At 38.6% G+C, this 22,540-nt stretch overlaps 1 long non-coding RNA gene across 1 annotated transcript in view; it reads left to right on the top strand.

Annotated features, from left to right (window-relative positions):
* Positions 1-22,540, top strand: part of LOC147574649 (uncharacterized) — a 37,972-nt gene that overhangs the window by 2,239 nt on the left and 13,193 nt on the right. Inside the window, exons 2-4 of the long non-coding RNA XR_015243377.1 lie at positions 1,224-1,657; positions 3,248-3,911; positions 22,242-22,376. This is a non-coding gene — a long non-coding RNA (uncharacterized LOC147574649). The remainder of the gene's footprint in view (positions 1-1,223; positions 1,658-3,247; positions 3,912-22,241; positions 22,377-22,540) is intronic.

Raw genomic sequence — 22,540 nt, 5'->3', positions numbered from 1 at the left:
ATCTCTTTCTCAGACCTCAGACCCTTCTAGGCCCCTGACCAGACAAGCCATCTGCCACTGTCAAAAGTCCATGTGTCTCTGTACCTCTAGTCATTTTCTTTCATATGAATGAATTACTAACAGAGCCACTCCAAGCTTGGTTCACCTGAAGGACTTCCTTTCATGGTGTCTTTCAGGGATGTCCCAAGTGGCATTCTAATGAGGCAGGGGTGCAGCAGCAGACCATTTCAGCCAACACCCACATAATGAGCCAGCCTAGTTGTGATTCACTCTGAGTCATTTCTTCATGCTGGTTAGTCATAGGAAGCCCCTGTGAAACATGGGTGCTGGTTGAGGGAGAGGCAGCACAGGTAGGAGTCCGGACCACCTGTTCCTGTGATTTACCTGGGCCTTATGGCTCCGCTTAAGCCCAGTCCCAAATGGGCCACTACCATTACACGATTGATCATTGCTGTACACACCAATTTCTGTGATGATGGATCATATCAAATCTAGTTTATGATGGCAAACTCAGATCACTTGTCACTTTGTGTCCTGTGGTGGGGTGATCTGTAACTACCAGGGCATGAGAGCTGCTCTTCAAATGACTGGTGCTCCTCTGTAGAGGGTATCAGTTTACTCCAAATCATACCTCTCTGTTCTGTCTTCTCTATTGGAGCTTTCCAGATTCCAAACAACGTCCTTACCAACCGTAGATCTCACGAGCAACTTCCGACCTGCTGAGTTCTAGGATCAAGGAGGGCAGCTTGTGCCACAGTTGGGATCTTCTCTGGACCCTTGGGAATTTGGCAGCCTCTGGGGTTATCCAATAAATGAATCAGAGTATTCCCAACTTTGGTACTTGTTTCCTCCAAATTCAAATTCCAAAGAGACCCACAATGTATTATTTTCATTGTTTTTATTTAAGTGGAGAGACATTTCAAGTGCAGCAGCTTGCCCATCACCTGTGAAGAAACATCCCGACCTGACCTTGATCTACCCAGTGCCTGGGAATAGCCATAAGCTCCTTTGAGAAATGGTTGCAGGAATATTTACTGTGTACATTTGCGTGGAGTTACAGGAGTGTTACTAAAGGGGGACTGACCTTCCACTTCATGTACTCTGAGTGTGTAGATTTAGAGCTGAGCCCTGGGTGTGGGACCCTGATTTTCCATTAAGGTAGCAAACGGCTAATGATTTATTTATTTTGTTTGCTTGTTTATGTAAATAAATTATCATCCTAGAGAACTGTGGTATCAGCCACCACCTGAGATCCCTGCAGATCAAACCATCTTGATTGCCACTCCAACTTTGCCTGTCCTTAGTCTGCTGAGATGGCTTTAGGTATTTTTGCTTAAGTAAAAGTCATGAATCAAAGGTGAGTGCCCGGGTCAATAAATGATCTCTCTGCTCTTAAATTCTACATTCGCTTATCTAACACTGTGTAAAAGGATCCACTTTTACACAGACTCCCCAGGCCCTATTGTTAGGCAGCTCCTGTAATACCTTTTGTTATATAGGCATTTTTTTCTCATAGGAGGACTTTTTATTTCTCTCCCCAGGCTGTGCTGGTACCTGACTCTTGGTATCAACACAGAGACAATGAGGAGTTGGGGGAATGGAGGGGCAGGTAGGTCCTGAGAAGGACAAACATCATCATTTAAGGCATCCACTTCAGGTGAGGCTAATGTGGAAAACGCTGTTTCTGCCATCAGGAAGTGTTCAGGGATATGAGGGGGAGGGGTATCAAAATTATCAGATTGTGCTTCCAAATATCCCAATCCCAAATATTAGAGTATTACTCATCCTGCATCTGGGCCTGATTTTCACATAAAACCTGCTGAGGCTGTAAATGTAAACTCCTTTGCATTCCACCCTGTGTTGACAGAAGATAAAGTTCTCTGGCTTTCAGATATTTTCTTAAGTTGGAGAATGACTGTCATTTAATTTTTGTAAACTGACATGATATTGAATTCCATCCAAGTACTAGAAGGTAAACTAATTCAAGTAGGTCACTGACCAAGAGAAAGAAGCAGGAGTTCTCGAGAATATAAGGAGGTACACAGTTTACTTCCCAATATGGACATCACATCTACAACTACAGAATCTGTTTTTGCAAGTACACAGAACATTTACCAAAAAAAAGAAATATACTGGGAAATAAATCAAGTCTCAGTAAATAGTAAAGAATTACTATTATTCAAAGTATGTTCGCTGACCACAATAAAATTATTTTAGAAATAAGTGACAAAAATATCAGAAATTTCCATGTTTTGAAATTAAGCTTACTACAAAATAACCACATGTCAAAGAGCACGTTGAAAGAGAAATTTAATTACTTTTGAACAAATGATGAAAAAATACTATGAATCAAAACCTGCAAAGTGCAGCCAACTCAGGATGAGGTCGAATTTTATAGCCATAAGGGCCTATATTGGGAAAGAAAAAAAAAAGCTACAAATTAATGAGCTTCCAATCCATCTTAAAATGTTATAAAAAATAACAGGAAAACAAAAATGGAAATGAAACAATAAAAACAATGAATTCATAAAACAAAAAAAATGCATAATAAAAAGGAACAACAAAAGTTAACATGTGGCTCTTTGACAAGACTAATAAAATTGACAACTCCTTACGAAGACTAAGTAACAGAAAGAAACAGCACAAAAAGCCAACAGTGGGGATGTGAAGGAGGACATTACTAACGAGAGTGTGGAGGATATCATGAATAATGATATGCCGGTAAATTCTCAGTCTGGATGACATGGATGAATCCTACAAAAGTATTACCCTGCTAGAAGGAGTCAGAAAGCTGAAGAGTCCTATATTCATTTAAAAAAAGAATTGAACAGAGTTGAGAGTTTCCTCAGAAATTAACAGAGAAGATATGTAGATGACAAATAGCACTTGAAAAATGTTCAGGATCATTAGTTACTGTGGAATGCAAATTACAATCACAGCTACTAGTATAGGTAAAATTTTAAAGGTAAGAGTGGAAAATAACAATTGTTGGCCAGGATGTGGAGCAGTAGGAACTCTCCTGGCCTGCTGTGGGAAAGACAAAATGGTTCATCCTCTTTGGAAAATGGTTAAACAGTTTCTTACCAAGTTACACATGCACTTAACAGACCAGCAATCCATCCCATTTCTTGTGTTTACCTAAGAGTAAAAAAAAAAATACATGTGTACCATAAGAAAGAGTCTAACATCTTTTGATGTTTTTGGACAATTTTTAAGCCTAACACCTCTCTCTTCCCCTTCTTCCCAGTTTCAAGCAAGCTAATAATACCTCAACACAGGTGCTCTCTCACTGCTTTCGTGAAGATATGAGGCTCAAACCACACAAGTCCCTGCCCATGCTCTGGAACCTTCCTCCAGCCCCACTCCCATAAAACTCCAAGCCAGTCTCCTTTCCTTGATCTTCTAAGTCATTTTTTGGGCCTGCTTGGCAAGCATTCTGCTCTCCCCAGAAAGCCTCCTTATGTGAATAAGTGAGTAAGAAGTCTTTTCTTAATTTGGAGTGCCTGGGTGGCTCAGTTGATTCAGCATCTGACTTCAGGTCATAATCTCACAGTTTGTGAGTCTGAGCCTCACATCGGGCTCTGTGCTGACAGCTCAGAGCTGGGAGCTTACTTCGGGTTCTGTGTCTCCCTCTCTCTCTCTCTCTCTCTCTCTCTCTGCTTCTCCCCCGCTTGTGTTCTGTCTCTCTCAAAAATAAATAAATAAACATTAAAACAAATGTTTTTTTTTTTACAAAAAGAAGTCTTTTCTTAATTTGTGCTAGCATCATCAGTCTGGACATCCAAACCAAACTTGGCAAATCTGCCTCTGCAAGGTGACTGCCATATCCGTGCAAAGGCTTGCGTGTGAATGTTTATAGGAGCTTATTGAAAACAGCCAGGTACAGGAACAACCCAAATGTTCATCAACTGGTGAGTGGATAAACAAGTTGTAGTTCATCTATATACACAGTGAAATATCACTCAGCAATAAAAAGGAACAAAATCCTGATGCATACACAAGCATGGATGAATCTCAAAGGCATTATGCTAGGTGAAAGAAGCCAGTCACAAAGGCTATATACTGGTTGATTCCACTATAGGAATAGAAACCAAATTAGCAGTTTCCTGGGCCTGGGTAAGGAGAGAGGATTGAAAACAAAGGAGCATGAAAAGATTTTTGGTTGGTGTTAATGGTCTACATCTTGTGGTAGTGGTATATGATGTGTACATTTGTCCAAATTCAATGATCTGTACATAAACCTGACTTAAAAGGAAAAAAATTCCTCAAAATGGAAGCTCCAGGCTTCACTGGTGAGTTCTGCTAAATATTCAGTGAAAAAGTAATTCTAAACCTCATACTGTTCCCAGAGAATAGAAATAAGTGAATATTCCCAACATTTTACAAGGCTAGCATAACTTGATAATGAAACCTGACAAAGACATAAAGAGAAAAGAAAATTATAGGTTTATAATTATAAACATGGATACAAAATGGCAAAATGTCAGTAAAACAAATCCAGTGATATATTTTAAAAACAGACAATATATCATAGTCAAGATAGGTTTATTCTAGGAATGTAAGGTTTGTATATTAGAAAACCTATCAATGCAACTTACCACATTGACAGATTAAATAAGGATAAAAATCATGTTACACCTCAGAAGATGCAGAAAAATTATTCAGTAGAATTTAAAATTTATTTTAATAAAAAATTAGCAAACAAGGAATAAAGGGTAACTTATATTGAGAAATGTGTCTATATTAAACCTACCACAAAGCATCCTTACTGGTACATTGAAATCTTTCTATTTATATATATTTTTTTAATTTTTTTTTCAACGTTTATTTATTTTTGGGACAGAGAGAGACAGAGCATGAACGGGGGAGGGGCAGAGAGAGAGGGAGACACAGAATCGGAAACAGGCTCCAGGCTCTGAGCCATCAGCCCAGAGCCTGACGCAGGGCTCGAACTCCCGGACCGCGAGATCGTGACCTGGCTGAAGTCGGACGCTTAACCGACTGCGCCACCCAGGCGCCCCAAAATCTTTCTATTTATAATCAGCAACAAAACAATCCACTTCTGTTTAACGTTTTATATATCTATATCTACATCTATATCTATATAATTTATTGTCAGATTGGTTTCCATACAACACCCAGTGCTCATCCCAACAGGTGCCCTCCTCAATGCCCATCACCCACTTTCCCCCTCTCCTCCACTCCCTCATCAACCCTCAGTTCTCAGTATTTAAGAATCCCTTATGGATTGCCTATTTCCCTCTCGGTAACTTTTTTTTCCCCCTTCCCCTCCCCCCTGGTTTTCTGTTAAGTTTCTCAGGATCCACATATGAGTAAAAACATATGGTGTCTGTCTTTCTCTGACTGATTTATTTCACTCAGCATGGAACCCTCCAGTTCCATCCATGTTACTGCAAATGCAGGATTTCATTCTTTCTCATTGCCAAGTAGTATTCCATTGTATATATAAGCCACATCTTCTTTATCCATTTGTCAGTTGATGGGCATTTAGGCTCTTTCCATAATTTGACTATTGTTGAAAGTGCTGCTATAAACATTGGGGTACAAGTGCCCCTATGCATCAGCACTCCTGTATCCCTTGGGTAGATTCCTAGCAGTGCTATTGCTGGGTCATAGGGTAGATCTATTTTTAATTTTTTGAGGAACCTCCACACTGTTTTCTTTTTTTTTTTTTTTCTTTTTTCTTTTTTTAATTTTTTTCAACATTTATTTATTTTTTGGACAGAGAGAGACAGAGCATGAACGGGGGAGGGGCAGAGAGAGAGGGAGACACAGAATCGGAAACAGGCTCCAGGCTCTGGGCCATCAGCCCAGAGCCTGACGCGGGGCTCGAACTCATGGACCGCGAGATCGTGACCTGGCTGAAGTCGGACGCTCAACCGACTGTGCCACCCAGGCGCCCCTCCACACTGTTTTCAAGAGCGGCTGCACCAGTTTGCATTCCCATCAACAGTGCAAGAGGGTTCCCATTTCTCCACATCCTCTCAAGCATCTATAGTCTCCTGATTTGTTCATTTTAGCCACTCTGATTGGCGTGAGGTGGTATCTCCATGTGGTTTTGATTTGTATTTCCCTGATGAGAAGTGACGTTGAGCATCTTTTCATGTGCCTGTTGGCCATCTGGATGTCTTCTTTAGAAAAGTGTCTATTCATGTCTTCTACCCATTTCTTCACTGGATTATTTGTTTTTCAAGTGTGGAGTTTGGTGAGTTCTTTATAGATTTTGGATATTAGCCCTTTATCTGATATGTCATTTGCAAATATCTTTTCTGATTCCATTGGTTGCCTTTTAGTTTTGTTGATTGTTTCCTTTGCAGTGCAGAAGCTTTTTATCTTGATGAGGTCCCAATAGTTCATTTTTGCTTTTAATTCCCTTGCCTTTGGAGATGTGTCAAGTAAGAAATTGCTGCGGCTGATGTCAGAGAGGTTTTTTACTGCTTTCTCCTCTAGGGTTTTGATGGTTTCCTGTCTCACATTCAGTTCCTTCATCCATTTTGAGTTTATTTTTGTGAATGGTGTAAGAAAGTGGTTTAGTTTCATTCTTCTGCATGTTGCTGTCCAGTTCTCCCAGCACCATTTGTTAAAGAGACTGTCTTTTTTCCATTGGATACTCTTTCCTGCTTTGTCAGAGATTAGTTGGCCATACGTTTGTGGGTCCAATTCTGGAGTCTCTATTCTATTCCATTGGTCTATGTGTCTGTTTTTGTGCCAATACCATGCTGTCTTGATGATTACAGCTTTGTAGTAGAGGCTAAAGTCTGGGATTGTGATGCTTCCTGCTTTGGTCTTCTTCTTCAATATTACTTTGGCTATTCAGGGTCTTTTGTGGTTCCATACAAATTTTAGGATTGCTCGTTCTAGCTTCAAGAAGAATGCTGGTGCAATTTTGATCGGGATTGCATTGAATATGTAGACAGCTTTGGGTAGTATTGACATTTTAACAATATTTCTTGTTCCAGTCCATGAGCACGAAATGTTTTTCCATTTCTTTGTATCTTCTTCAATCTCCTTCATAAGCTTTCTAAATTTTGAGCATACAGATCTTTTACATCTTTGGTTAGGTTTATTCCTAGGTATTTTATGCTTCTTGGTGCAATTGTGAATGGGATCAGTTTCTTTATTTGTCTTTCTGTTGCTCCATTATTGGTGTATAAAAATGCAACTGATTTCTGTACATTAATTTTGTATCCTGCGACTTTGCTGAATTCATGTACCAGTTACAGCAGACTTTTGGTGGAGTCTATTGGGTTTTCCATGTATATCATGTCATCTGCAAAAAGTGAAAGCTTGACTTCATTATGCCAATTTTGATGCCTTTGATTTCATTTTGTTGTCTGATTGCTGATGCTAGAACTTCCAACCCTATGTTAAACAACAGCAGTGAGAGTGGACATCCCTGTCGTGTTCCTGATCTCAGGGGGAAAGCTCTCAGTTTTTCCCATTGAGGATGATATTAGCTGTGGGCTTTTCATAAATGGCTTTTATGATGTTTAAATGTGTTCCTTCTATCCCAACTTTCTTGAGGGTTTCTATTAAGAAAGGATGCTGAATTTTGTCAAATGCTTTTTCTGCATCAATTGAGAGGATCATATGGTTCTTATCTTTTCTTTTATTAATGTTATATCACATTGATTTATGAATATTGAAGCAGCTGTGCAGCCCAGGAATGAATTCCACTTGATCATGGTGAATAATTCTTTATGTGCTGTTGAATTCGATTTGCCTAGTATCTTGTTGAGGTCTTTCTCCTGTCCAGATATGGTCCTGCACTTCCCTAGCCACTCTTTCTCCTCCCTTTGTCTCTCCACGGAAGGGGGTTCCTCCCCTCTGTGTCCACGCAGCCTTTTTTTTTTTTTAATCTCCCCCAGTTCGCAGTTACCCACCTATCTTTTTTTCCAGCTTTCCCATTTTCTTCCTAGTAGATTCAGTCTCTTTTCCTCCTGAGCTCTGGTGTTCAAAGTCCTTTGGCTTCTACACTTCTTTGTTTGAGAGACGGGAAGGATGGATTCCCCCTACTTCACCATGTTGGCTCCCTGCTCCTTGCTGTTTAACATTTTTATTGGAGAACTGAGCCTGAGCAGTAAGGTACATAAAAATAAGTGTATAGTGATTGGAAATGATGAAATAAGAGACCATCCTTTTTGGAAATAAGATGATAATATATGTAGCAAATCCCAAATAGACTTCAGGTCAACTGTTAGCATCAATAAGACATTTTAACAATTTTGCTAGATAAAAAATGAGTAAATAAAAATCTAGTGTTCGTCTACATGCCGATTATTTACAAAATAAAAGAGATACTAATTACAATGCAATAAAAAGTTTTATTTTTAAATAGGCTCCACACCCAATGTGGGGCTTGAACTCACAACCCTAAGAGAGATCGAGTCAGGTGCTCTACTGACTGAGCCACCCAGGCATCCCAATGCACTAAAAAGTTTTAAGTACCTAGGAATAAATGTAATAAAATGTGTATACAGTCTTTTTAAGTGAAATTATAAATCTTTAATTAGATTTATTAAAGAAGACCCAAGTAAGTGCAGAATATTATGTTCCTGGATCAGAGGACTCTGGATATATCAATATCCTCAGTTTATATATTTCCCCCCAATGCAATCCCAACACAATCTCAATACATTTTTGTCTGGAATTTGACAACATGGAAATGCAGAGGGCTGAGAATAGCTAAGGAACAGTAAAAAATGGTACTTGTTTTTTAATGTTTATTTTTTTGAGAGAGAGCACGGGCAGGGGAGGGGCAGAGGGAGAGAGAGAAACACAGAATCTGAAGCAGGCTCCAGGCTCTGAGCTGTCAGCACAGAGTCTGACGGAGGGGTTGAACTCATGAACCATGAGATCATGACCTCAGTTAAAGTCATATGCTCAACGAACTGAGCCACCCAAGCACCCCTGTAACAGTCAAAAATGAAATTAAGGTGTAATATGAACACTTGTTATGAAGAAGATTAAGATAGTACAGTGTTGGTAGCGGGATGAGGAAGGTGAGAGAGATCAAGGAAAGAAGGGAGAGCCCAGAAACAGGTCCATGGACATAGTAACACAACAGAACAGGAAGTAACACTGAAGAGCAATGGGAGGGAAGGATAATGTTTAGAATAGTGTTGGGATAATTGAGTAGCCATGTGGAAAAAAAACTGGAATTCTTCCTCAAACCATATGCAAGGATCAACTCTATGACACATGGAAAGTAAACTATAAAGCATTTAGAAGAGTGAGCATATGGAAGAGTTTGTTTGTTTTTACTGTGTGGTATGTTAGAATTATTTAAATCAGTCATAATAGAATTGCCCATTAGGGAACAGATTTATAATTTAACTACATTAAAATTTAAAAATTCTGTGCATTAAAAGCACCATTTAAAACTTGAAGAGATAAAGTAAGCGTGTCAAATTTTTCCAACATATATAAGCAAAGGGTTAAAATGTAGACTATATATATTTAAAAGTCGGGGTGCCTGGGTGGCTCAGTCGGTTAAGTGGCGCACTTCGACTCAGGTCATGATCTCGCGGTCTGTGAGTTCGAGTCCCGCGTTGGGCTCTGTGCTGACAGCTCAGAGCCTGGAGCCTGTTTCAGATTCTGTGTCTCCCTCTCTCTGACCCTCCCCCATTCATGCTCTGTCTCTCTCTGTCTCAAAAATAAATAAACGTTAAAAAAAATTTTTCTTAAAAAGTCTCTTCAATGAGAAAGAGCAGGCAAAGAATGGAAAATAGATGGGAATTGAGAAATAAGAATTGCCAAATATGAAAATTTACTTAAAATTATTATTCAGGAAATGTATATTAAAGTATGGTGAGATACCACTCTAAGCCCTCAGATTGGCAAGAAACTTAGAAAGCTTAAAAGTAACAAATGTTGAAGATATGTCACAACAGGAACTCATTCGTCACTGGAGTGCCTATTAGTATCTCCCCTTGGAAAAATGTTTATTAAATGGTAAAGTCAGAGGTACTCATATCACCACTCCTAGGAATATATATCTTTAGAAGCTCTTGCACATGTGAACCATGACATATAAACAAGATTTTTCATAAAAGTGTTCAGTAGCCCCAAAGTAGAAAAAAAAAACCCAGGAGTTCAAAAATAAAATAATTATTCTATGGCAGAGTTACACAACAGGAATAATAATACAAATAAACAGACTACATGCAGCTACATGCAACAACACTGGTGAATCTTACAGAAGGTTGAGCAAATGAAGTAAGATATAAAAGAATAAATCTAGTACAGTTACACTTAGATACAATTCAAAAATAAGCAAAATGAAATGGTATTACTTACAGATTTAAACATGGGTAAAACCATGAAGCAAAACAAAGAATTGATTACCACGAATTCAAGATTCAAGATTGTGATTACATATAAAGTGGATTAAGAGGGTTTTTATCATGAAAGAACACATATGTTCTTTCTAGGGACCTGCAGTTTTCTATTTCTTAACCTGAGTAGTAATTGCATTAGTGTTTGCTTTATAATACTTTGCTAAACTGTACATCTATGTTTTATCCATTTCTCTGTACATAGTTTCACAATAAAAAGTTTAAAATTGTATGTTGTCTGTTGTATAACAAGTCACCACAATATTTAACAGTTTAAGCAATCAAATATTAATTATTTCACACAGTTTTTGAAGGTCAGGCTTCTGGGGATGGTACTGGCTAGGGCTGTGATCATCTGACTGGGACTGGAATCCACTTCCATGATAGCTCACTCTCATGGCTGTGGGTGGGAAGTCTCAGCTCCTCACCACACAGGCCTCTTCAAAGGACTGAGTGTCCTCACAATGTGATGGTTGGCTTTCTCCAGAGAGTGATTTGAGAGAGAGGACAAGTCTGCAGTGCCTTTCATTACCTAGTATTGGAAGTCAGACAGTGTCACTGCCACATTCTGTGCAAAAAAGGAAGTCATTCACACTCCAGTCATGCTGAAAGATAGGGATTAATAAGATCAATTTCTCCAAGGGAGGAATATCAAAGTATTTGTGGACATACTTAAAATCACCATAAATTTTATAGAAAGCCTACTATAAACAAAGTACTTGCAACATATATGAAGCAGAAGACTATTACAAACAAGGACAAAGACCCAATATGCATACCGACAAAGGACATAAAACACATTCCAGGGAAGATATAAAAGAAACTATCAAGAAACATTGCTAATAAAAAAAATCTGGGGGCGCCTGGGTGGCTTCAGTCAGTCGAGTGGCCGGCTCTTGGTTTTGGCTCAGGTTATGATCTCATGGTTCCTGGGTTTGAGGCCCACATCGGGCTCTGTGCTGATAGTGTGGAGCCTGCTTGGGATTCTCTCACTCCCTCTCTGTTCTACCCCCACTCGCATGTACATGTGCACGCATGCTCTCTATCTCAAATAAATAAACTTAAAAAAATTTAGAGTCTCTTGTGGTTTGTTTACTTCTGTCCTTGATTCACCTCCCTTCCCATATGTTCATCTTTTCTTTCTTAAATTCCACATATGAGTGAAATCATATGGTATTTGTCTTTTTCTGATTGACTTATTTCGCTTAGCACAATACATTCTAGCTCCATCCATGTTGTTGCAAATGGCAAGATTTTATTCTTTTTTTTTTTTTTAATTTTTTTAACGTTTATTTTTGAGACAGAGACAGAGCATGAACAGGGGAGGGGCAGAGAGAGAGGGAGACACAGAATCTGAAACAGGCTTCAGGCTCTGAGCTGTCAGCACAGCACAGAGCCTGACGTGGGGCTCGAACTCATAGACTGTGAGATCATGACCTGAGCTGAAGTCGGATGCTTTTTTTTTTTTTTTTTTTAATTTTTTTTTTTCAACGTTTATTTATTTTTGGGACAGAGAGAGACAGAGCATGAACGGGGGAGGGGCAGAGAGAGAGGGAGACACAGAATCGGAAACAGGCTCCAGGCTCCGAGCCATCAGCCCAGAGCCTGACGCGGGGCTCGAACTCATGGACCGCGAGATCGTGACCTGGCTGAAGTCGGACGCTCAACCGACTGCGCCACCCAGGCGCCCCTGAAGTCGGATGCTTAACCGACCAAGCCACCCAGGTGCCCCAAGATTTTATTCTTTTTGATAACTGAGTAAAAGATTCCATAGTGTGTGTGTGTACACACACACACACACACACACACTACATCTTTATCTATAAGTTGATGAACCTTTGGGCTCTCTCCATATTTTGTTTATTGTTGATAATGCTGTTATAAACATTGGGGTTCATATACCCCTTCGAATCTGTATTTTTGTATCCCTTGGATAAATACCTAATAGTGTAATTTCTGAATCATAGGGTAGTTTTATATTTAGTTTCTTTTTTTTTTTTTAATTTTTTTTCAACGTTTATTTATTTTTGGGACAGAGAGAGACAGAGCATGAACGGGCGAGGGGCAGAGAGAGAGGGAGACACAGAATCGGAAACAGGCTCCAGGCTCTGAGCCATCAGCCCAGAGCCCGACGCGGGGCTCGAACTCACGGACCGCGAGATCGTGACCTGGCTGAAGTCGGACACTCAACCGACTGTGCCACCCAGGCGCCCCATATATTTAGTTTCTTGAGGAACCTCCATACTGTTTTCCAGAGTGGGTGCACCAGTTTGCATTCCCACCAACAGTGCAAAAGGGTTCCCCTTTCTCTGAATCCTCACCAACATCTGTTGTTTCTTGTGTTAATTTTAGCCATTCTGACAGGTGTGAGGTGGTATCTCATGGTTGTTTTGATTTGTTTTTCCCTGACAATGAGTGATGTTGAGCATCTTTTAATGTGCCTGTTAGCCATCTGGATGTCTTCTTTCGAAAAGTGTCTATTCATGTCTTCTGCCAGTTTCTTAACTGGGTTGTTTTCTGGGTGTTGAGTTTGATAAATTCTTTATAGATTTTGGATATGAACCCTTTATCCTATATATCATTTGTAATTATCTTCTATTCTGTAGGCTGCCTTTTAGTTTTGTTGTTTCTTTCACTTTCACATCTTTATCTTGATGAAGTCCCAATAGTTCATGTTTGCTTTTGTTTCCCTTGCCTTTGGCAACTTGTCTAGTAAGAAGTTGCTATGGCTGAGGTCAGGAGATGCTGCAAGTCCTCTCCTCTAGTACCTTGAATGTTTCCTGTCTCATATTTAGGCCTTTCATCCATTTTGAAATTATTTTTGTGTATGGTGTAAGAAAGTGGCCTAGTTGCATTCTTCTGCATGTTGCTGTCCAGTTTTCCCAGCATCATTTGTGGAAGTGACTGTCTTTTTTCCATTGGATACTCTTTCTTGCTTTGTCAAAGATGAGTTGACCATATAGTTGTGGGTCCATTTCTGGGTTTTCTTTTCTGTTCTGTTGATCTTTGTGTCTGTTTTTGTGCCAGTACCATGCTGTCTTGATGACTACAGCTTTGTAGTATAGCTTGAAATCCAGAATCGTGATGCCTCCAGTTTTGTTTTTCTTTTTCAGGATTGCTTTGGCTATTCAGGGTCTTTTGCGGTACCATAAAAGTTTTAGGATTGTTTATTCTAGCTCTGTGAAAACTGCTGGTGGTGTTTTGATAGGGATTGAATTCAATGTATAGATTGTTTGGGGGTAGTACAGACATTTTAACAATGTTTGTTCTTCCAATCCGTGAGCATGGAATGCTTTTCTATTTCTTTGTGTCCTCTTAAATTTCTTTCATAAGTGTTCTATAGTTTTCAGAGTACAGATCTTTTACCTCTTTGGTTAGGTTTGTTCCTAGGCATCTAATTGCTTTTGGTGCAATTGCAAATTGGATCTATTCTTTGATTTCTTTTTCTGCTGCTTAATTATTGGTGTATACAAATGCAACAGATTTCTGTACATTGATTTTATATCTTGTGACTTTGCTGAATTCATGTATTCTTGCAGGGTTTTTTTTGGTGGAGATTTTCAGGTTTTACACATAAGCTTTCATGTCATCTGAATAGTGAAAGTTTGAATTCTTCCTTGCTGATTTGGATGCCTTTAATTTCTTTTTGTCTGATTCCTGAGGCTAAGATTTCCAGTACTGTGTTAAAAAGTAATGGTGAGAGTGGAAATCTGTGTCTTGTTCCTGACCATAGGGGAAAAGCTCTCAGTTTCAATTTTTCCCTGTTGAGGATTATATGAGCTGTGGGTCTTTCGTATATGGTGTTTTTGTTGTTGAGGTATGTTCCATCTATCTCTCCTTTGTTTGTTTTTAATCAATAATGGAGCTGTATTTCTCAAACGCTTTTTCTGTATCCAGCGACAGAATCATATATATGGTTCTTATCCTTTCTTTTATTAATGTAGTGTTATCACGTTGATTGATTTATGCAGCCCAGAAATAAGTCCCACTTAATCATGGTGAATAGTTCTTTTAATGTACTGTTGAATTTGATGTGCTAGTATCCCGTTGAGAATTTTTGCATCCATGTTCATTAGGAATATTGGCCTGTAATTCTCCTTTTTAGTGGGGTCTTTGGTTTTGGAATCAACGTAATGTTTGCCTTATAGAATGAGTTTGAAATTTCTATTTTTTGGAACAGTTTGAAAAGAATAGGTATTAACTCTTCTTTAAATATCTGGTAGGGGAGCCTGGGTGGCTCAGTTGGTTAAGTCTCCAACTCTTGGTTTTGGCTCAGGTCATGATCTAACAGTTCATGGAATCAAGCCCTGAGTCAGGCTCTGTGCTGACAGTGCAGAGCTGGCTTGGGATTCTCTTCCACTCTCTCCCTCCCCCACACATTCTCTTTCTCTCTCTCTCAAAATGAATAAATACACAATAGATATATAGATATATAAATATAGATATAGATATATAGATACATATAGATATAGATATATAAATATATAGATATATCTGATAGAATTCCCCTGGGAAGCCATCTAGCCCAGGACTCTTGTTGGGAGTTTTTTGATGATGGATTCAATTTCTTTGTTGGTTATAGGTCTGTTCAGATTTGTTTCTTCCTGTTTCAGTTTTGACAGTGCATCAGTTTCTAGGAATTTGTGCATTTATTCCAGATTGCCCAGTTTGTTGGCACATAGTTTTTCATAGTATTCTCTTATAATTGTATTTCTGTGGGATTGATTGTAATCTATCCTCTTTTATTTGTGATTTTATCTATTTGTGTCCTTTCTCTTCTTTTTGATAAGTCTGGCTAAGGGTTTATCAATTTGTTTATTCCTTCAAAGAACCAGTTCTTAGTTTCATTGATCTTTTCTACTGTTTGTTGTTGTTTGTATATCATTATTTCTGCTCTAATCTTTATTAGTTCCATTCTTCTTCTGGCTTTAGGCTTTATTTGCTTTTCCTGTTCTAGCTCCTTTAGGTGTAAGGTTAGGTTGTGTACTGGGGACTTTTTTGCTTCTTGATATAGGCCTGCATTGCAATATACTTGCCTCTTAGGACTGCCTTTGATGCATGCCAAAGGATTTGGATTGTCAGGTTTTGTTTTCATGTGCTTCCATGTATTTTTTTAATTTCTTTTTTAATTTCCTGGTTAACCCATTCATTCTTTAATAGAATGTTCTTTAACCTCTCAACAGTGTTGATAGTACACATCTGTGTCTTACTCCTGACCATAGAGGAAAAGCTCTCACTTATACCCTACTGAGGATGATATTAACTGTGGGTTTTTCATATGTGGCCTTTATGATGTTGAGGTATGTTTCCCTCTATCTGTACTTTGTTGAGGCTTTTTATCAAGAATGGATGCCGTATTTTGTCAAATGCTATTTCTGCATCTGTTGACAAGATCACATGATTCTTATCCTTTATTTTATTAATGTGGTGTATCATGTTGTTTGATTTGCAAATATTGAATCACTATTGCAACCCAGGAATAAATCCCACTTGATCATGGTGAATGATTCTTTTTTTAAGTTTATTTATTTTGAGAGAGAGAGGGAGAGTAGGGGAGGGGAGGGGAGAGAGAGAGAAAGAGAGAGAGAGAGAATATATCCCAAGCAGATTCCACACAGTCAGCACAGAGCCCAACGTGAACTCACAAACCTTGAGATCATGACCTGAGCCAAAATCAAGAGTCAGACACTTAACTACTGAGCCACCCAGGGTCCTCATGGTGAATGATTCTTTTAATGTATGGTTGGATTTGATATTCTAGTATTTTGTTGAGATTTTTTCGTCCATGTTCATCAGGGATATTGGTCTGTAGTTTTCTTTTTTACTTGAGTCTTTATCTGGTTTTGGAATCAGGGTAATGCTAGTCTTATACAATGACTTTGGAAGTTTTCCTTCCATTTCTATATTTTGGCATAGTTTGAGAAGAATAGGTATTAACTCTTCTTTAAATGTTTGGTCGAATTCCCCTGTGAAGCCACCTGGCCCTGGACTTTTGTTTTTTGGGAGGCTTTTTAATTAATGATTCAGTTTCATTGTTGATTATCAGTCTGTTAAGTTTTTCTATTTCTTCCTGTTTCAGTTTTGGTAGTTTATGTGTTTCTAGGAATTTATCCATTTCTTCCAGATTTTCCAATTTTTTGCCATATAATTTTTCATAATATTTTCTTATATTTGTTTGTATTTCTATGGTGTTGGTTGTGATTTCTCTCACATTTGTGATTTTATTTTCCAGTTCCTTTCTCTTTTTGGTAAGTCTGGCCAGAAATTTATAAATTTTACTAATTTATAAACAGCTTTGGTTTCACTGCTGTTTTATTGTTTTCTGGGTTTTGTTGTTGTTGTCGTTGTTTCTATATCATTTATTTCTGCTCTAATTATTTACCTTCTCCTGATGGCTTTAGGCTTCATTTGTTGTTCTTTTTCTAACTCCTTTATGTGTAAAGTTAGGTTGTGTATTTGAGATTTTTCTTGCTACTTGAGGTAGGCCTATATTGCTATATACTTCTCTCTTCTGACCATTTTTGCTGCATCTCAAAGGTTTTGGACTGTCATGTTTTCATTTCCATTGATTTCCATGTGATTTTCAATTTTTTCTTTAATTTCTATTTATTCTTTAGTAGAATGCTCTTTCTTTTTTTTTTTTTTTTATTGAGGAGAGACAGGATGCAAATGAATGAGGGAAGAGAGAGAGAATCTAACGAAGGTCAGAGAGAGAGAGAGAGAGAGAAGCAGAGTTTACCCAATGCAGGGCTCCTGCTCACCCGATATGGAGCTCAAGCTCACCCAAAGCAGGAGCTCACCTGATGTGGGACTTGAACTCACAAACCATGAGACCATGACCTGAGCCAGAGTCAGGTGCTTAACCAACTGAGCCACCCTAGTAGGATGTTCTTTAACCTCCAGGTATTTGTGGTCTTTTCTAATTTTTCTTGTGGCTGAATTCAAGTTTCATAACATTGTGTTCTGAAAATATGCATAGTATAATCTCAATCTTTTTGTATTTGTTGAGGCCTGATTTGTGACCTAGTATGTGATCTGTTGTGGAGAATGTCCCATATGCACTTGAAAAGAATGTGTATCCTGCTGCTTTAGGACGAAATGTTCTGAATATATCTGTTAAGTCTATCTGGTCCAGTGTGTCATTTAAAGCCACTGTTTCCTTGTTGATTTTCTGCTTAGATGATCTGTCCATTGTTGTAAGTGGGGTGTTAAAGTCTCCTAATATCATTGTATTATTACCAATAAGTTTCTTTAAGTTTGCAATTAATCGTTTTATATATTTAGGTTCTTTCAAGTTGGGGGCATATATATTTACAATTGCTAGATCTTGTTGGAAAGACCTCTTTATTATGATATAATGCCCTTTTTCATCTCTTGTTATTGTCTTTGATTTAAAATCCTGTTTGTTTGATATAACTATGGCTACTTTGGCTTTCCTCTGATATCCTTTTGCATGGTAAATGTTTCTCCATCCCCTCATTTTCAGTCTGCAGGTGTATTTGGGTCTAAAGTGAATTAAACAATTCTCTTATAGGCAGCATTTAGATGGGTCTTTTAAAGAATCTATTCTGACATCCTATGTCTTTTTTTAAGTTTTATTTATTTATTTTGAGAGAGAGAGGAAGAGAGAATCTCAATCAGGCTATGTGCTATCAGCATAGAGCGATTTGCAGAGCTCAATCTCACCATGAGGTCATGACCTGAGCTGAAACCAAGACTCAGGTGCTTAACCAACTGAGCCACAAAGGTGCCCTCACCTTGTGTCTTCTGATTGGAGCATTAAGTCCATTTACATTCAGAGTAATTATGGATAGATATATATTTAGTGCCATTTTATTACTTGTTTCGTCATTGTTTCTGGAGATTTTCTCCCTTCCTTTCTAGTCTTTGTCGCTTTTGGTCTTTCCCAATGAAAGAGACCCCTTTAATATTTTTTGCAGGTGGGTTTAATAGTCATGAACTCCTTTAATTTGTGTTTGTCTGGGAAACTCTTTATCTCTCCTCTATTATGAATAATAGCCTTGCTGGATAGAGTATTCTTGGTTGCAGATTTTTCCCATTCAGCACACTTTCTATATCATGCCACTCTCTTCTGGCTTGCCAAGTTTCTGTGGAGAGATCTACTGCTAAACTTATAGGTCTTTCCTTGTAAGTTAAGGACTTCTTTTGTCTTGCTGTGTTTAGGATTTTTTCTTTATATTCTGCAAATTTAACTACAATATGTCTTTTGTTTATTAGCCTGCTTTTGTTGATTTTTCTGAGTTCTCTGTGCCTCCTGGATTTGGATATTTTTCCTTTCCAAAATTAGGAAAGTTTTCAGCTATAATTTCCTTAAATAAACCTTCTCCCCCCTTTTCTCTCTCTCCTCCTGGGACTCCTATGATCTGAATGCTATTACATTTGATGGAGTCACTGAGTTCCCTAAGTATATTTTTGTGATCCCAAGATTTTTCTTTCCCTTTTTTTGCTCAGCTTCATCATTTTCCATAATTCTATTTTCTGTATCCCTTATTCATTCCTCTCCTTCTTCTGCCCTCATGGTCTTTCCATCCAGTCAGTTTCAAATGTTGGTTATTGTATTTTTTTATTTCATTCTGATTGGTTTTAAGCTCTTTTATCTCTGCAGTAAGGGAATCCCTGATGACTTCTATGCTTTTCTCAAGCCCAGCTAGTATCCTTATAATTGTTGCTTTAAATTCTGGATCAGGCATATTACTTATATCTGTTTCAGTTAGATCCCTGGCTGTGACCTTTTCTTGTTTTTTCTTTTAGGATGGATTCCTCCATTTTGGCATTTTGTTTAGGTCTCTGCCTTCTTCTCTGTGTTAGGAAAGCCTGTTATGTTTCCTGCTCCTGAGTAATGGCTTTATGAAGAAGAGGTCATATACTATCCAGAGCCTGGAACTTCAGGGCGTGTCTCTGGTGTGTGCTGCATGCACTCTGCTGATATTACAGCTGCTCTTTTCCACAGGCCAGTGGCTCTGCAGAGTTTCTTCTTGTCTGCAATGCAGAGCGTTTGGACCTTGGACTCATGGTGGTGAGTTTTAATTAGGTGTGCTTTGAGCTGCTTTCAAAGAGACCTGATGCTCTTCCGCTAGAACTGAAGCTTTGCAGAACTCTGTGACCAGTAGACATGGTGTGTGCAGGGGTTTGTGCTGGTCTTCTAGGAAAGAGGCCTGCTGCACTCGCCCTAAGGTACACCTGCCAGAGAAAAGCAGCACTAGCAGAGCACGGTGGGGGGGGGGGGGAGACTTGGTGTAAGCAGGCAGCCAGTGTTGGCTTTGTGCTGTTTACTGAAGTTTGTCTATGCGGGGTAGCGGGTAGGGGGAGGATAGGAGGGAAATGGCGCCAGCCGTCTCCTTTGTCCCTGGAGAGGGGAGTTCATGCTTACTGCGGTCAGGGAGGCCCTCCCAGAAGAGTGAATAATTTCCCCTTGTTCTTCCTAGACATTTTAAAGATTGCTCTTTTCACATTGTGTCCAGTTTGCTTGGGCTCTATCCCAACCAGGCCAGCTAACTTTAAAAACTCCAAACTTTAGGGACCTAGTATGGTGGGGACCTGTGCTGGTCTTCTGGGAAAGGGTCTCACTGAGCTGGGACTGATACAGTCTGACCAAACTGATCAGACTGATACAGACTGATAAAGACCCAGAAGATCTGTTGCATCAGAGCACAGAGGCATGGGATTTGGAGCAAGCAGCCAGTGTCCAGGTTAGCCACCCTCAGCAGGTGTCTCTGCACCTATACTGAGGGTTGGGGAAGGGAAATGGCACCCACTGACTCTTTTGTCCCCAAAGAGGCAATGCTATCTCTCTCAGATGTGCTCTAAGAAGGAACAATCTCTCCCAGTGTATGTTAAGTGATCCTGATTGTGCCATCTGTCCCTGGGTTACTTACCTGCCTCCTCTGCTGGAGCACTGCAGCACCCTCAGGGCTATATGCCAGCCACACTGCAGGCCTCTTAAACTCCAGTCTTTGAGCCCTGCTAGTTGCAAAAACTCATGAAAATAAGCCCCTCTCATTTTCCCAGTTAATGACTTTGGAGAAGTGTTCTCCTTGTATGTTCCCCTATATGTTCCCTCTCTCACCTTTCTCTGTGATCAGGGCTCCTTCCCCTCCACAGCACCAGCAATCCATTTCTTCCCCAAACCGCGCCTCCACACCTACCTTCCACAATGTGGCCTCTTCTCTTCCTTTAGTTGTGCAGTTTGCTCCATAAGTCCTCAGATTGATTTCTTGGGTATTCAGAATGATTGGATATTTATCTAGCTGTGTTTAAGGGATGAGGAAAGACTAGGGTCCTCCTACTCCTGTACCATCTTTACTCCTCTTCCAGGATATGCCTGAACTTTAATGACCAAGGTAAGGAGTGCCTTGTGGATATTCTCAGAATCTCCAAAGTTCACATGCTGTGATTGGTTGAATATAATATCTAATAAACTTTAACACAATGTGCTTTGTAAGGAAACTTATTTTGTGACAGACACCATACTGAGTGTTGACTGTATGTTATTGTCTTCATGAAATTTATTATATTAGTTATTTATTTATGAACTGGATAATTCATGGATTATTCATATTTGCTTTATAATCTTATAATCTGTGATAATCTTTCCTCTCAGAGCAAAAATTGTGTCAAAGCAGCCTTGGTTACATTAGATTCCTGTAGAAATACTCAATAATGATAATCCTCTATCAGATGGGAGTATTCTCACTCCTATTACGAAATATTCACATTTTATATCAATATAAAGTGTGTGTGTGTGTGTGAGAGAGAGAGAGAGAGAGACAGACAGAGACAGAGAGAGAAAGACAAACAGGGAGGGAGAGGGAGAGAAAAATTGGCTTTCAACTGCTGCAAGTGACCTAGGTTTGTTTTCATGTGCTTATTTTGTATTATAGAACTCTGAGTCATTGGAAAATATTTTATTTTAAAGTGAAAATAAGATGATAGTGATTATGAGGCTCAAGATGATTCAGGGATGATGTTTTACCAAATACCTTTTACATTAACAGGTTTGGAAAATTGCTCCATGTAAATTTATTTGTCAGTCTTCAATTTTCCCTACAAATGTAGAGCTTTGAATTCCAGTATACAAGATAATTTATTAAATTCTCTTTTTTCATATTTGAATAATCACAGGGGTTGGTAGGTGTCATATTTTTGAAGCCCTGACATTAATGTAAGAAACTGAGCTGAAAGGATATTTATTATGTTTACTGTGTCAGGAAATTTCAGGCAAAATGACATCCACAATTAAGATTTAATTTATCACTTGTTTGCATTCTGCCCAGATAGAGAAACTCTCCACATGGCCCTTCATTGGTGGTTATAGTAAAGCAATTTATTTGAATTTGATGCCATAAAGTCAGTGAACAGTTTATACAAACTTTAAGTATTGGTCATTTGAAAGAATTCTCTTGTTTCTGAGTATTGCTCCGTTTTGTTTTGTATTTCTGATGATACTTATAACTCCCCACCCACGTAGTTATTTTTATTTTTGAAGGTTCTAAAGTATGTAATAGAGTATGGGATAGGCATATGGTATGAAGTTTGTTATTTAACTTTCTTCATTAAAGTGCATTTGTATACATTTCTTAGCAATTATTCTGAATCAGAGTGTTTCATTTGTACACTGCCTTTGCCATTATTTTGGAAATGCACTCTGTCTTATTGCCATTATGATCCCTGAAATTCTTCAAGAATTTATATTCTTTCTTAGGTTTAGCTGTTCATATTTTGTTTTTATAATTTTATGTGGGCAGGAAAGCCACTTTTCTTCCTGTCATGAAATTTACCCAGCCCACAGATATATAAATTTTCATGAGATTTTTTTTTCAAAGAAAAAAGCTAATAATACACATCTTTCCTTTTTTTCCCCAGAAGTTCCTGAGCCATGACCATTCCATTTTGAAGGAGGATTAGTATACTGAAGAAGAGAGTAATGATGATGACAGGTGTTTTCCTTGCTAAACTTGAGAGAAAAAAAAACAAAGGAATGAAGAACAGGTTAGTGAGGTGAGATTGTATTTTTGTATGTTATTTCCATAGTACTGAATCTCAATATTAAAAATACTTGGCATTAAAGCATTATATTCCTTATGGGAGGGATTATACTATCCTTGTGAATATTTTATTGTACCTTTAATATTAAATTTTTAATGTTTATTCAATTTTTGTTT

The sequence above is a fragment of the Puma concolor genome, chromosome D4, assembly GCF_028749965.1.
Source record: "Puma concolor isolate L17-30 chromosome D4, mPumCon1.1.hap2, whole genome shotgun sequence".
Lineage (NCBI taxonomy): Eukaryota > Metazoa > Chordata > Mammalia > Carnivora > Felidae > Puma > Puma concolor.
The sequence above is the reverse complement of the archived record's forward strand: the minus strand, read 5'-3'. Positions and strand labels throughout refer to the sequence as shown.